Raw genomic sequence first — 13104 nt, 5'->3', positions numbered from 1 at the left:
TTAATTGCGCTTTATTTCTCCCCCACCTGCCCAGCCACTCATGAACCATATCGGCCACCACCGAACTTAAAACCTGCCCCATCATTATCAGTTTTCAGAAAATATCTGAAAATGTGGCTTTTTGTACAACAATAGGAGATGTGCTCTAGCCACAGGATGTCATGACCTATTATTAGGACAATAGCATCTGTAACGCCTTTGTGTCTCTCAGCGCCATGACAACTCCGGGCAGAGGTATGCACTTTAAAAACCTTTCATTCATTCATTCATTACTTTGCAATTCTGGATTTCAGACGTCTAGGACCTTGCGGTCATCAATCAATCAATCATACCATTTGTATAGCGCACTACTCACCCGGAAGGGTCTCAGGGCGCTTGGGGGAAGGGGTCTGCTATTGCTCGAACAGCCAGGTCTTGAGTTGTCTCCTAAAGGCGAGATGGTCCTGGGTCAGCCGAAGGTGGATTGGGAGGGAGTTCCATGTCTTGGCCGCCAGGTAGGAGAAGGATCTGCCTCCGGCGTTGGCTCTTCGAATGCGTGGTACGGCGGCGAGGGCGAGGCTAGTAGAGCGTAGCTGACGGGTGGGCGTGTAGAAGGTCAGGCGGTCGTTGAGGTACTTGGGGCCCAGGTCATGGAGAGACTTGTGCGCGTGGGTGAGGAGTCTGAACGTGATCCTCTTGCTGACGGGGAGCCAGTGCAGGTCCCTCAGGTGGCCGGAGATGTGGCTGCGTCGGGGGATGTCCAGGATGAGTCGGGCGGAGGCGTTCTGGATGCGTTGGAGTCTTTTCTGTAGCTTGGCTGTGGTTCCGGCGTAGAGGGTGTTTCCGTAGTCCAGTCGGCCGGTGAGGAGTGCCTGGGTGACCGTCTTCCTGGTTTCGGTTGGGATCCAGCGGAAGATCTTGCGGAGCATGCGTAGGGTGTTGAAGCACGATGAGGAGACGGCGTTGACTTGTCTGGTCATCGAGAGGGAGGAGTCCAGGATGAAGCCCAGGTTGCGTCCCCTACCCGCACCTCCAATGATTCTTGAGATAAAGAGATGGTTTGCTCCTTAAAGCAAGGTAGGCCCCCTGAAGTGTGTCTGTGTAGGTAGTGGAAGTCAGTGTTTTGCAGAAATGATTAATTGGGTATTGCTAATCTCAGGAAGAAGCCTGCCTTCAAAGTGAAGAAAGTGGTGTCCATAGCCTAATGTAGGCAGAGGTAACACAATCTGGACTTGACACTACACAAGGGCTTACAACACTTAAGGAAAACCACCATCTGCAATCAGTGAGTTTAAGCAGTGTGACAAGCAAAAATGGTAATTTGTTTTACTAGCAGTTTATTTAATATGCAGTGCCAAGCACAAATACATTTGATTGCCTGTTGTTGGCAAATGTGTCAGCAGTGTTCTAAATAGTTTGCTTGTTCATCAAACATTTCACTTTTATTTTTATGCAGAACATAGCTACATTTACTCTTGTGCATGCTATCTTATCTCACTGCACCTATTTAAACCCTACTTCTAAGGTCTTTCTATTTAATGGCTAATGACCTGGGAATTTCAAATATCCAGGCCATTTTTACTTTAAATGATAAGGGTAGCTGAATAGATGAGCAGTAACTGCCTCAACCTTAACATTGACACGATTCAAGTAGCCCTATTTCAGCAGTCATAACTCTCTGGTCTAAAACCTGGTGGCCTGTAGATGATGGCCACTTCCTCAGTGGACTCCATTCACTAGGGACCAAGGCATTATTGTTGACAGCTGGCTTACAGTGAACAACCAGATGATAGAGGTCTCCTCCTGCTGTTTCAGCATCTATGTGATGCTCTGAAAATATTCAAGTGATTGCCACTGGACTCAGGGTAGTCGCTTTGCTACCTATTACAAGGATGCCCTATTACTATAATGCCCTCTATGTGGGTTTCTCAGCCCATCTCCTCAAGTGGCTACAGTTTGTTCAGAACATGACATCCAGGCTAGAACTGAATGTTCCTCATTGTGCCTCAGTCTTGAATCATCTTCAAAGCCTCCATTTGCTTAACGTCCACAATTGTGCTCTTTTCAAACTTCTCCATCATATTTACAAGGCTCATAATAACCTTGCCCCTATCTGACTTAGTAATTGAATGCACTTCAACGATCCAGGGAAACCTGTTCTCGCTTCAACGAAGCAAAGCAGATGATTGCTTTTGGGCAAGGGAGCTGCATGTCAACAGCTCCGCCTGCTCAAAAGCAATCAGCGGCTCCCGCAAGAAGCCGGGAGCTGGCAGGACCATGGGGGCATTGGAGCTCCCCTCACGGTCCCCAACGGAAATGGCTGGCCCCGGGGCCAGAAGTAGCCTCAGGAGGGGGGCCACTCAGCCCCCTCCTTAAACAAAATATTTATTAAAAAAATAAATATGTGGCCATTTCCTGGGGGATGGAGTGTACGGGGTCGAAAATGGCCTCGGGAGGGCCCCCCATCCCATTTTTAAAAAAAAAGAAAAAAGAAGGGGGGCCACACAGCCCCTGTTGTTAAAAAAAAGCTGGTGGCTTTGTGCCAGAAGCCCCACCCCCTCCTTGCAGCACCCAGCAAACGCGCCCCCTTTTGTGTTGTAAGTTGGGGAACTAATTCCCCTTGAATAATAAGGGCCCCTGGGGGGCCAACTAGCCCACCAGGTACCTCCAATATGCGCCACAGAGTTGCGTTGCAGAGAGGTGTTCCGGATCCACAACCCTTTTTACACCTCTCTGCAACGCAGCTCTGTGGTGCTTACTGGAGGCACCTGGTGGGCTTGTTGGCCCACAGGGACCCTGAGGACTCAAGGTTAATTAATCCCCCAATTTACAACGCACCTGGGCGCGCATTTGCAGTGTGCTGCAGGGAGGGGGTGGGACCTTATATCACAAGTTAGCAATCCTGTTGTGTGGAACTTACTGGATGTAATAAAAGGGGTAGTTGGCCCCGAAGGTTGACGTTGGAGGCTAACTATCCCTCCTTTTACATACGATCACCTTTCTCCACCACTCTGCCAACACGACTGCTATGTTATAGTTAGAAATGAGCATTTAAAAAAACTTTGAAATTCACTAAAAAAACATAGGTTTCAGACACATTATAGTTAGAAATGAGCATTTAAAAAAACGTTGAAATTCACTGAAAAAACCCATAGGTTTCAGTCACATTATAGATAGAAATTGGCATTTAAAAAAACCTTGTAAATTCTCTGAAGAAAACAGGTTTATGGGATGTCATAGTTAGTTGGACATCTCACTCATACAAAACACGAGCAAGTCCACCAGTATAGTTAGAGCAGCTAACTATAACTCGCACCCCCTCAATGCACTGCGGATTATGTCACATATTACATCATTCATGATGACATGGTCAGTGACATAACTGATGACATCTCAAATGACATCACTGTCAGTTGAAGCAGTTTATTCTCAGTACAGCAAACAAGGATGAAGCGTTTTAACCACGTCCGTGGTCTTAGTCACATGACCACCTTCTCTATTGTGTTTGTTTCTAAAGGTACGTGCACATAAAGTTATTCATGAACATAAAAGAAATGTTACAGCACATATCTAGTAATAAAATAAAAAGTGAAAACAGACGCAACTGTTTAGTAGTCAAAATAATGTTAAGACATGTTGCATATTATAGTCTCAAGAGCAGTTTGTGATGAATAGATGGAAAATCTAGTGAAAAAATCGATAACAAAGTAAGGTTCAGTTAAAGAAATAAAGGGACTAGTGCTCTTATTGTTTTCAGGCTCAATTTAAAGAAATAATGGGACTAGTGCCTAGTTGCTAATCCATATAGTGACTAGAGGAAATTCCTTGTGGCTTTTGTCAACCTTGATCATTTGTAGTGAGGCAGGTAAAGTACCCCGGTAAGTGCAAGTAGGGACTAGGATCTGGATGGGACATCTGTCAAACTCCGGTGCTCTTATTAGTTTATTGCCAACGTGTCGGTCAAGGTGATTCACTGCATCAATTCTGTACATTTAGCAAAGTACCAAAAATTAGCAACATGATAACTATGGAACCAACAACATTTATGTTACAACTCTCATGCAGATAAAGCCAAGTTTTCAAAGGACTAAATAATTCCATGTACTATTCCAAAGAAAGGCAATGCGTCTGTACATAGAATAAAAAACATATACACGGTGAGTGAATGTTTTTGAAAAGGGAAAGGAGGGAGGGGGGAACATATTAAATATCCAGTGTTCTGTCCGGTAACTCCAGAGCACCTGCTTCTCCCACCAGCCTACCATGAGATTGGCATAGCGAAGCAGGTGGCCATGGAAGTTCCTTGCAGCTGTTTGTAATGTTCCTTTTCAAAAATGAAATTATTCTCTTTCAAGCATATCATTATCATGTCCTAGAGCATAATAGTGCGTTCTAAAAATTCTGCTCTGCGTTGCTTTAAAAAGTATTGGCACACCTTGATGCCGTCATCATGACTAATGCTTGTGTAAAAAGCATCCACATCAAGTCATACCAGACAGTGATCACTCCCCATGTAAACATCTCTAATCTTTTCTTTTTGTGTGAAATGTGTGGTGTCCCTGAGATAAGATGAAAGGTTCCTCACATAGGGGAAGAGAAAGTGGTCAACATATCTGCTGGTATTTTCTAGGAGGCTGTTCTTTGAGGACACAATAGGTCTGCCTGGTGGGTCGCTTTGGTTTTTCTGGACCTTAGGGAGGAGTTACAGGGTAGGTGTGGTGGGTGTGTCATCTTTTAGAAAATGTGTCTCATCCCATGAAAGTAAAACTTTCTCCTGCCAAGTCTGCCCATATACATGTTTTTAAGGTCAATGAGATATTTTTTGTCAACCCTTCCATAGCTTGTTGGGTCACTGAGTTGGCAGTATGCTTCTTTGGTATACACAGTCCTTGTCATAAGAACCACATTGCCTCCTTTATTGGAGGGCTTTATGACAATCTCCCGGGCTTTTTGTAGTTTAGAGACCGCCTCCCAATGGATTTTGGTCATATTGCTACTTCTAGATTTTTTTTAAGAAGTTCAAAGAAATCTTGAGCTACCAAGTCGCTGAAAATACGGATATTATATTTAACTGTGATGGGAACATGCTTAGATTTAGCTTTAAAGTCAGTTGATGCAATTTCAGCAACCTCTTTCCCTAAGAGGTCTGATATTTCAGCAGTATGTGAGGAATTGAACGGGTCAATTGGATCACCTGTGACTTCCTCCAGGGTGGTCAAGGTGTGTAGGGTTGCAATGTACTCGATGGCTAGGCCTACGCTTTCTGCCTCATCGAATCTGCATGTTACCTTGGTGTAATTCTTTTTTGCAGCATGCATTTTACACAATTTTTTCTTTCTTTTAAATTTATATAAATCAACTTTTGCTTGCGCATAATCAAAACCCTCATCAGGACAAAAAGATAAACCCAATTCAAGCACACTTATTTCCTCATTTGTAAGAACCTTTTCAGTAAGATTCATTACTGTAAGTTTTATATATATATATATATATATATATATATATATATATATATATATATATATATATATATATATATAACCTAATGGCAGTCACCAGTAGGTAGTTATGTTAGGGCCTAGTTTCCATAGGTAAAGTGTTTTTTGATTAAACAATATCTTTAGCACTGTTGGACGAATCTTGGCTACATTTTCAAAACTAATTGGATGGACAGGTCAGCTCCTGTCTTTAAATTTTCTAGGTGATTTGTCAAGCGGGGGCCAGGAAAAAAGGGATTTTGAAACAGGTCACAGCCCGAATTGCTGAAGGGAATTACACCAAATTTGGAAAAAGGTAGATCTTGGTCCAGAAAGTGTGATTTTTTTAAATGGAGTAAATCCGTTAAGTAGTTTCTAAGAAATTTTAAAATTTTAAAATATCGAAATCTGGTCGGAGCCTAACCACACTACTCATGGTGAGATCTGGTTGACTGTCAGCACTCCAAACCAGGTAACCGAGTCATCAGAAAACAGTAGGAAAAAGATAAAAAACAAGAAAAGGGGCAGGGTGAAAACACCCTTACCCATTAAGCCTGCTCAGGCATTTTTTTTTACGGCCAAGTTCATGCTGGGTGCGCTAATCTGGGTGATAAAATTGAAAAAAAGGAAGCGTGGGCTACGGCACATTGTTGTTCCCGAGGTGGGCCAGGTCCCAGGGGCTATGGCTAGTAAATTACCGGGGGCCCCCACAGCCCCGGGACCGACACCTCACCAAGGCTTTGTTTTATAAATGTGTGGGAGGGCCTCCTGCCCCCACACTGCCCTGGGGACCACAACCCCCCCAGTGCACTGGTAAATCATATGCGGGGGCCTCTCAGGCCCCTCAAACCCCAGGAACTGCTACCTGCCAGGGCTTAATTAAAAAAATGTAAGTGTGGGGGCACCTACCCCCCCTTATGGGGTCAATGTTTTTAGACTTTGTCTGCCCTCCTGGGGGGCAGATTTCACCTTAATTGTTGTTAAAGTTGCCCACAGGACCACCATGGAATACTTTGTGGGGAGGGCTACCTTGGACAAGGGTCACTCCCCTTTGGGGGCTATGTTTTTGGCTGTCTGCCCCCATGGAGTGGGCAGATCTCACCTTTTTTTATATCTAGGGCCCACTAGGCCACCAGGGTTTTTGTTTTTGGGAGAGTGATCACTGGGGAAGGGTCTCTCTCCTTTGGGGGCTGTGTCTTGCCATGTTTGGGCCCACTAGACCTCCCTTTGGGGAGCATTAATTTGGCCGTTTCTGCGCCCTTGGAGGGCAGATCGACTTTTTTTTTGTATGGCCACTAGGCCACCAGGTATTTATTTGTGGGGAGTGGAGCCTTGGGCAAGGATCGCTAACCTCTGGGGAGTATTAATTTGGCCGTTTCTGCCCGCCCTGAGGGGCAGATTGGCTGATTTCTTTTTTTTGTATGGGCACTTTGCAACCAGGGTTATTTTTTTTTATGTTGGGGAGTGGCCCCTTGGACAAGGGTCGCTCCCCTTTATGAGAAGATGATTGTGGCCATTTCTGTCCTCATTGGGTGGCAAATTAGCAGTATGTTTTTTAGGCCCATCTTCCCCCAAGGGGGGCAGATGCCACTAGACAACAGGGTTTTTTAAATGAGTATGTTGGGGAGAGGCCTTAAGGGCAATGGCTGCTCCCCTTTTACAGGGGTGAATATTTTATTTATACTCTTAGGCCCACCTACCCCTTAGCTTGGCTGGTGGATTGTGTGTGGACTAGTGCATTATTTGCGTATGTGATTGTAATTTTTTGTTTTCTCCTTTTTATTCTAGCGTAAAGCTTGTAATTCCTGTTTGCGGTTTCGGCAGTGGTTGTTCCGCAATTTTGCATATTGGTATTTTTTTGGTAAGAAAAAATGTTTTGCTGTAATTACTCCAAATGAGTATTATTGTCAAGCATGGATGGTTTTTTTGTAAGTAGTGTCATAATAGCAGCATATTTAGTCAGTGTTTTGTGCATGAAATTCTTTGCAATGTGTTTTTCGTTGTCTTTTGTGTAATTTTCTTTTTTTTCTCTTTTTTAGCGGAATAGTGTTGGTCCTTACTGTGTCTGTGCAGAGTAGGTGGTGGTGAGTCTAGCTGCTTCTGACAAGTGAGTGGTATAGTGTTGGAGTATGTAGGACTTTGTGATAAAGCTACATTTCGTTCATTTCTTTTTTTACAAATGGTTTGTTGTTGTTGACTTGTTTGACAAGTTACCTTTATTGGTAAGCATTATGGCTAGCCGTAGAATGACTGCTCAGCAGGTGGTTTGTATGCTTCTTGAATCTTCCTCTGAGCAGGATTATGAGACTGACAGTGCACTTTAGGGAGAGGAGGGAGGGGTAGATTCAGGCAGTGAGTTTTCTGTCCACATGGAATCATCGGATAATGAAGCTACTCTCCGTGCGAATACAGTTACTCTCAGTGCGGATGAAGTGCCTGTTTTAGAGGAGCGATTCAGAAAAGGGGGTGGTGATGAACAGAGTGTCTGAATTAAGCAGACCACTCTTACCCAGTCCAAAGATCAGGGCTTGATCCATCACCGTTATTTAGCTCACTGCCCAATCCCAGCTCAGAACCTGGCTATATGCAAATTAGTATGTCCCTGACCCAGTGCATCATGGGAACAGGGCAGACCAAACCACCAAGCCAATTCTTCACCAGAAAGGAGACAAGCTTCCGGGGACCGGTTTCTGGCATTTCAGCCGTCGTCGGCCCGGCTTGCTTGAATCCTGATGGAGCAGTGAGCAAGGGACTCATGTCTGACTATACCCTGCCACACCTATAGTGGCCAAAAACGATTCAGAAAAGGGGGTGGTGATGAACAGAGTGTCTGAATTAAGCAGACCACTCTTACCCAGTCCAAAGATCAGGGCTTGATCCATCACCGTTATTTAGCTCACTGCCCCATCCCAGCTCAGAACCTGTCTATATGCAAATTAGTCTGTCCCTGGCCCAGTGCATCATGGGAACAGGGCAGACCAAACTACCAAGCCAATTCTTCACCAGAAAGGAGACAAGTTTCCGGGGACCGGTTTCTGGCATTTCAGCCGTCGTCGGCCCGGCTTGCTTGAGATGGAGCAGTGAGCAAGGGACTCATGTCTGAGTATACCCTGCCACACCTATAGTGGCCAAAAACGATTCAGAAAAGGGGGTGGTGATGAACAGAGTGTCTGAATTAAGCAGACCACTCTTACCCAGTCCAAAGATCAGGGCTTGATCCATCACCGTTATTTAGCTCACTGCCCAATCCCAGCTCAGAACCTGACTATATGCAAATTAGTCTGTCCCTGGCCCAGTGCATCATGGGAACAGGGCAGACCAAACTACCTAGCCAATTCTTCACCAGAAAGGAGACAAGCTTCCGGGGATCGGTTTCTGGCATTTCAGCCGTCGTCGGCCCGGCTTGCTTGAATCCTGATGGAGCAGTGAGCAAGGGACTCATGTCTGAGTATACCCTGCCACACCCATAGTGGCCAAAAACGATTCAGAAAAGGGGGTGGTGATGAACAGAGTGTCTGAATTAAGCAGACCACTCTTACCCAGTCCAAAGATCAGGGCTTGATCCATCACCGTTATTTAGCTCACTGCCCCATCCCAGCTCAGAACCTGGCTATATGCAAATTAGTCTGTCCCTGGCCCAGTGCATCATGGGAACAGGGCAGACCAAACTACCAAGCCAATTCTTCACCAGAAAGGAGACAAGCTTCCGGGGACCGGTTTCTGGCATTTCAGCCGTCGTCGGCCCGGCTTGCTTGAGATGGAGCAGTGAGCAAGGGACTCATGTCTGAGTATACCCTGCCACACCTATAGTGGCCAAAAACAATTCAGAAAAGGGGGTGGTGATGAACAGAGTGTCTGAATTAAGCAGACCACTCTTACCCAGTCCAAAGATCAGGGCTTGATCCATCACCGTTATTTAGCTTACTGCCCAATCCCAGCTCAGAACCTGACTATATGCAAATTAGTCTGTCCCTGGCCAAGTGCATCATGGGAACAGGGCAGACCAAACTACCAAGCCAATTCTTCACCAGAAAGGAGACAAGCTTCCGGGGATCGGTTTCTGGCATTTCAGCCGTCGTCGGCCCGGCTTGCTTGAATCCTGATGGAGCAGTGAGCAAGGGACTCATGTCTGAGTATACCCTGCCACACCCATAGTGGCCAAAAACGATTCAGAAAAGGGGGTGGTGATGAACAGAGTGTCTGAATTAAGCAGACCACTCTTACCCAGTCCAAAGATCAGGGCTTGATCCATCACCGTTATTTAGCTCACTGCCCCATCCCAGCTCAGAACCTGGCTATATGCAAATTAGTCTGTCCCTGGCCCAGTGCATCATGGGAACAGGGCAGACCAAACTACCAAGCCAATTCTTCACCAGAAAGGAGACAAGCTTCCGGGGACCGGTTTCTGGCATTTTAGCCATCGTTGGCCCAGCTTGCTTGAATCCTGATGGAGCAGTGAGCAAGGGACTCATGTCTGAGTATACCCTGCCACACCTATAGTGGCCAAAAACGATTTAGAAAAGGGGTGGTGATGAACAGAGTGTCTGAATTAAGCAGACCACTCTTACCAAGTCCAAAGATCAGGGCTTGATCCATCACCGTTATTTAGCACACTGCCCCATCCCAGCTCAGAACCTGGCTATATGCAAATTAGTCTGTCCCTGGCCCAGTGCATCATGGGAACAGGGCAGACCAAACTACCAAGCCAATTCTTCACCAGAAAGGAGACAAGCTTCCGGGGACCGGTTTCTGGCATTTCAGCCGTCATCGGCCCGGCTTGCTTGAATCCTGATGGAGCAGTGAGCAAGGGACTCATATCTGAGTATACCCTGCCACACCTATAGTGGCCAAAAACGATTCAGAAAAGGGGGTGGTGATGAACAGAGTGTCTGAATTAAGCAGACCACTCTTGCCCTGTCCAAAGATCAGGGCTTGATCCATCACCGTTATTTAGCTCACTGCCCCATCCCAGCTCAGAACCTGGCTATATGCAAATTAGTCTGTCCCTGGCCCAGTGCATCATGGGAACAGGGCAGACCAAACTACCAAGCCAATTCTTCACCAGAAAGGAGACAAGCATCCGGGGACCCGTTTCTGGCATTTCAGCCGTCGTCGGCCCGGCTTGCTTGAATCCTGATGGTGCAATGAGCAAGGGACTCATATCTGAGATGTGAGTCCCTTGCTCATTGCACCATCAGGATTCAAGCAAGCCGGGCCGACGACGGCTGAAATGCCAGAAACCGGTCCCCGGAAGCTTGTTTCCTTCCCAGTGTAAGAATTGGCTTGGTAGTTTGGTTTGCCCTGTTCCCATCATGCACTGGGGGAAACAACCTTTACAACGCAACTTTCACAACTAACTACCATTACAACGAAAGTTTTACAACGCAAAAACTATTACAACGCATGTAATTACAACGCAGGTTTTTACAACGCAGGTACCTTTACAACGCATACCATTACAACGTAAGTATTGGTAAGTATATAATTATATGTAAAATGTTATATATATTTTTTTTTAAGGGGTATTTTTAGGGTTCAGGGTCAGTTTTCAGTTTTTGGGTAAAGGGGTATTTTTAGGGTTCAGGGTCAGTTTTCAGTTTTTGGGTAAAGGGGTATTTTCAGGGTTCAGGGTCAGTTTTCAGTTTTTGGGTAAAGGGGTATTTTTAGGGTTCAGGGTCAGTTTTCAGTTTTTGGGTAAAGGGGTATTTTTAGGGTTCAGGGTCAGTTTTCAGTTTTTGGGTAAAGGGGTATTTTTAGGGTTCAGGGTCAGTTTTCAGTTTTTGGGTAAAGGGGTATTTTTAGGGTTCAGGGTCAGTTTTCAGTTTTTGGGTAAAGGGGTATTTTTAGGGTTCAGGGTCAGTTTTCAGTTTTTGGGTAAAGGGGTATTTTTAGGGTTCAGGGTCAGTTTTTAGTTTTTGGGTAAAGGGGTATTTTTAGGGTTCAGGGTCAGTTTTCAGTTTTTGGGTAAAGGGGTATTTTTAGGGTTCAGGGTCAGTTTTGGGTTTTTGGGTAAAGGGGTATTTTTAGGGTTCAGGGTCATTTTGGGGTTTTTTGGGTAAAGGGGTACATGATAAATTAAATTAAATTAAATAATTAAATTAAATTAAATTAAATAAAAAAATTAATTAAATTAAATTAATTAATTTAATTAAATTACATTAAATTAATTAAATTACATTACATAAAATTAAATTAAATTAATTAAATTAAATTATTTAATTAAAGTAATTACATTAAATTAAAATAAATAAATTATATTAAATTACATTAAATTATATTAAATTAATTAAATTAAATTATTTACATTAAATAAATTACATTAAATTAAATTAAATACATTAAAATAAATTAAATTAAATTAAATGAATTAATTTAATTAAATTACATTAAATTAATTAAATTTAATTAAAATAGATTAATTATATTAAATTACATTAAATTAAATTAATTAAATTAAATTAAATTATTTAATTAAAGTAATTAAATTAAATTAAAATAAATTAATTATATTACATTACATTAAATTATATTAAATTAATTAAAATAAATTATTTACATTAAATAAATTACATTAAATTAAATTAAATAAATTAAAATAAATTAATTTAAATTAATTTAATTAAATTAATTAAATTAAATTACATTAATTTTAATTAATTTACATTTCAATAAATATTATATACTTACTAATACTTACGTTGTAATGGTATGCGTTGTAAAGGTATCTGCGTTGTAAATACATGCGTTGTAATGGAACTTCGTTGTAATGGATCCTGCGTTGTAAAAATTGCGTTGTAATGGTAGTCGTTGTAAAAGTATGCGTTGTAATGTCATACATCCTGCACTGGGACAGGAACAGACTAATTTGCATATAGCCGGGTTCTGAACTGGGATGGTGCAGTGAGCTAAAAAACGGTGTTGGATCTAGCCCTGATCTCTTGACTGGGTGAGAGTATTCTGCTTAATTCAGAAACTCTGTCCATCACCACCCCTTGTTGTTAAATGTTTTAGAGGAGGGCGCTGATGTGCCGATGGTACAAGAGGCATATGGATTGCAGCCTGAGGCTGCTAGGCTTCCTACAGGAAGTGGTAGACTCAGGGTTGATCCAAACATGGTGCAGCCAGTGCTGCCTGCCTTTAGTGGTGATGCTGGGAGGAGAGTGGATTGTGATTTTTTTTGCCTATACAGTTTTTTCAGTTGTTCATGGATGATGTATTTTTGGGTGAGATTGTTGAGTAGACTAATTTGTATGCTGAACAGTTTTTTAGGGACAACAGTGCTAGACTTACGCCCCGCTCTAGAGCTACCCGGTGGACTCCCACAAATCTGGATGAGATGAAGAAGTTTGTGGGTTTGACTTTTTTGATGGGCTTGATAAGGAAGCCATCCTGGCTTCATATTGGTCTTCCAGTCCCTTGATGGCAACGGCCATATTTCCTGCAATTATGAGTTGTGATCGATATTTACTTTTGCTTCGGATGCTGCATTTTGTTGATAATGCTTTGGCATTGCCACAAAATACCCCTGACTGTGACTGTCTTGTTAAGATTCAGCCTGATCTTGATCACTTTGTAGATCGATTTTCAGAGATCTATACTCCAGGCAAAAAAATATCTCTTAATGAGTCTTTGCTCCTGTTCAAGGCCC

The sequence above is a fragment of the Lissotriton helveticus genome, chromosome 7, assembly GCF_964261635.1.
Source record: "Lissotriton helveticus chromosome 7, aLisHel1.1, whole genome shotgun sequence".
NCBI classification, from domain to species: Eukaryota; Metazoa; Chordata; class Amphibia; order Caudata; family Salamandridae; genus Lissotriton; species Lissotriton helveticus.
This window is presented reverse-complemented; position numbering follows the sequence as displayed.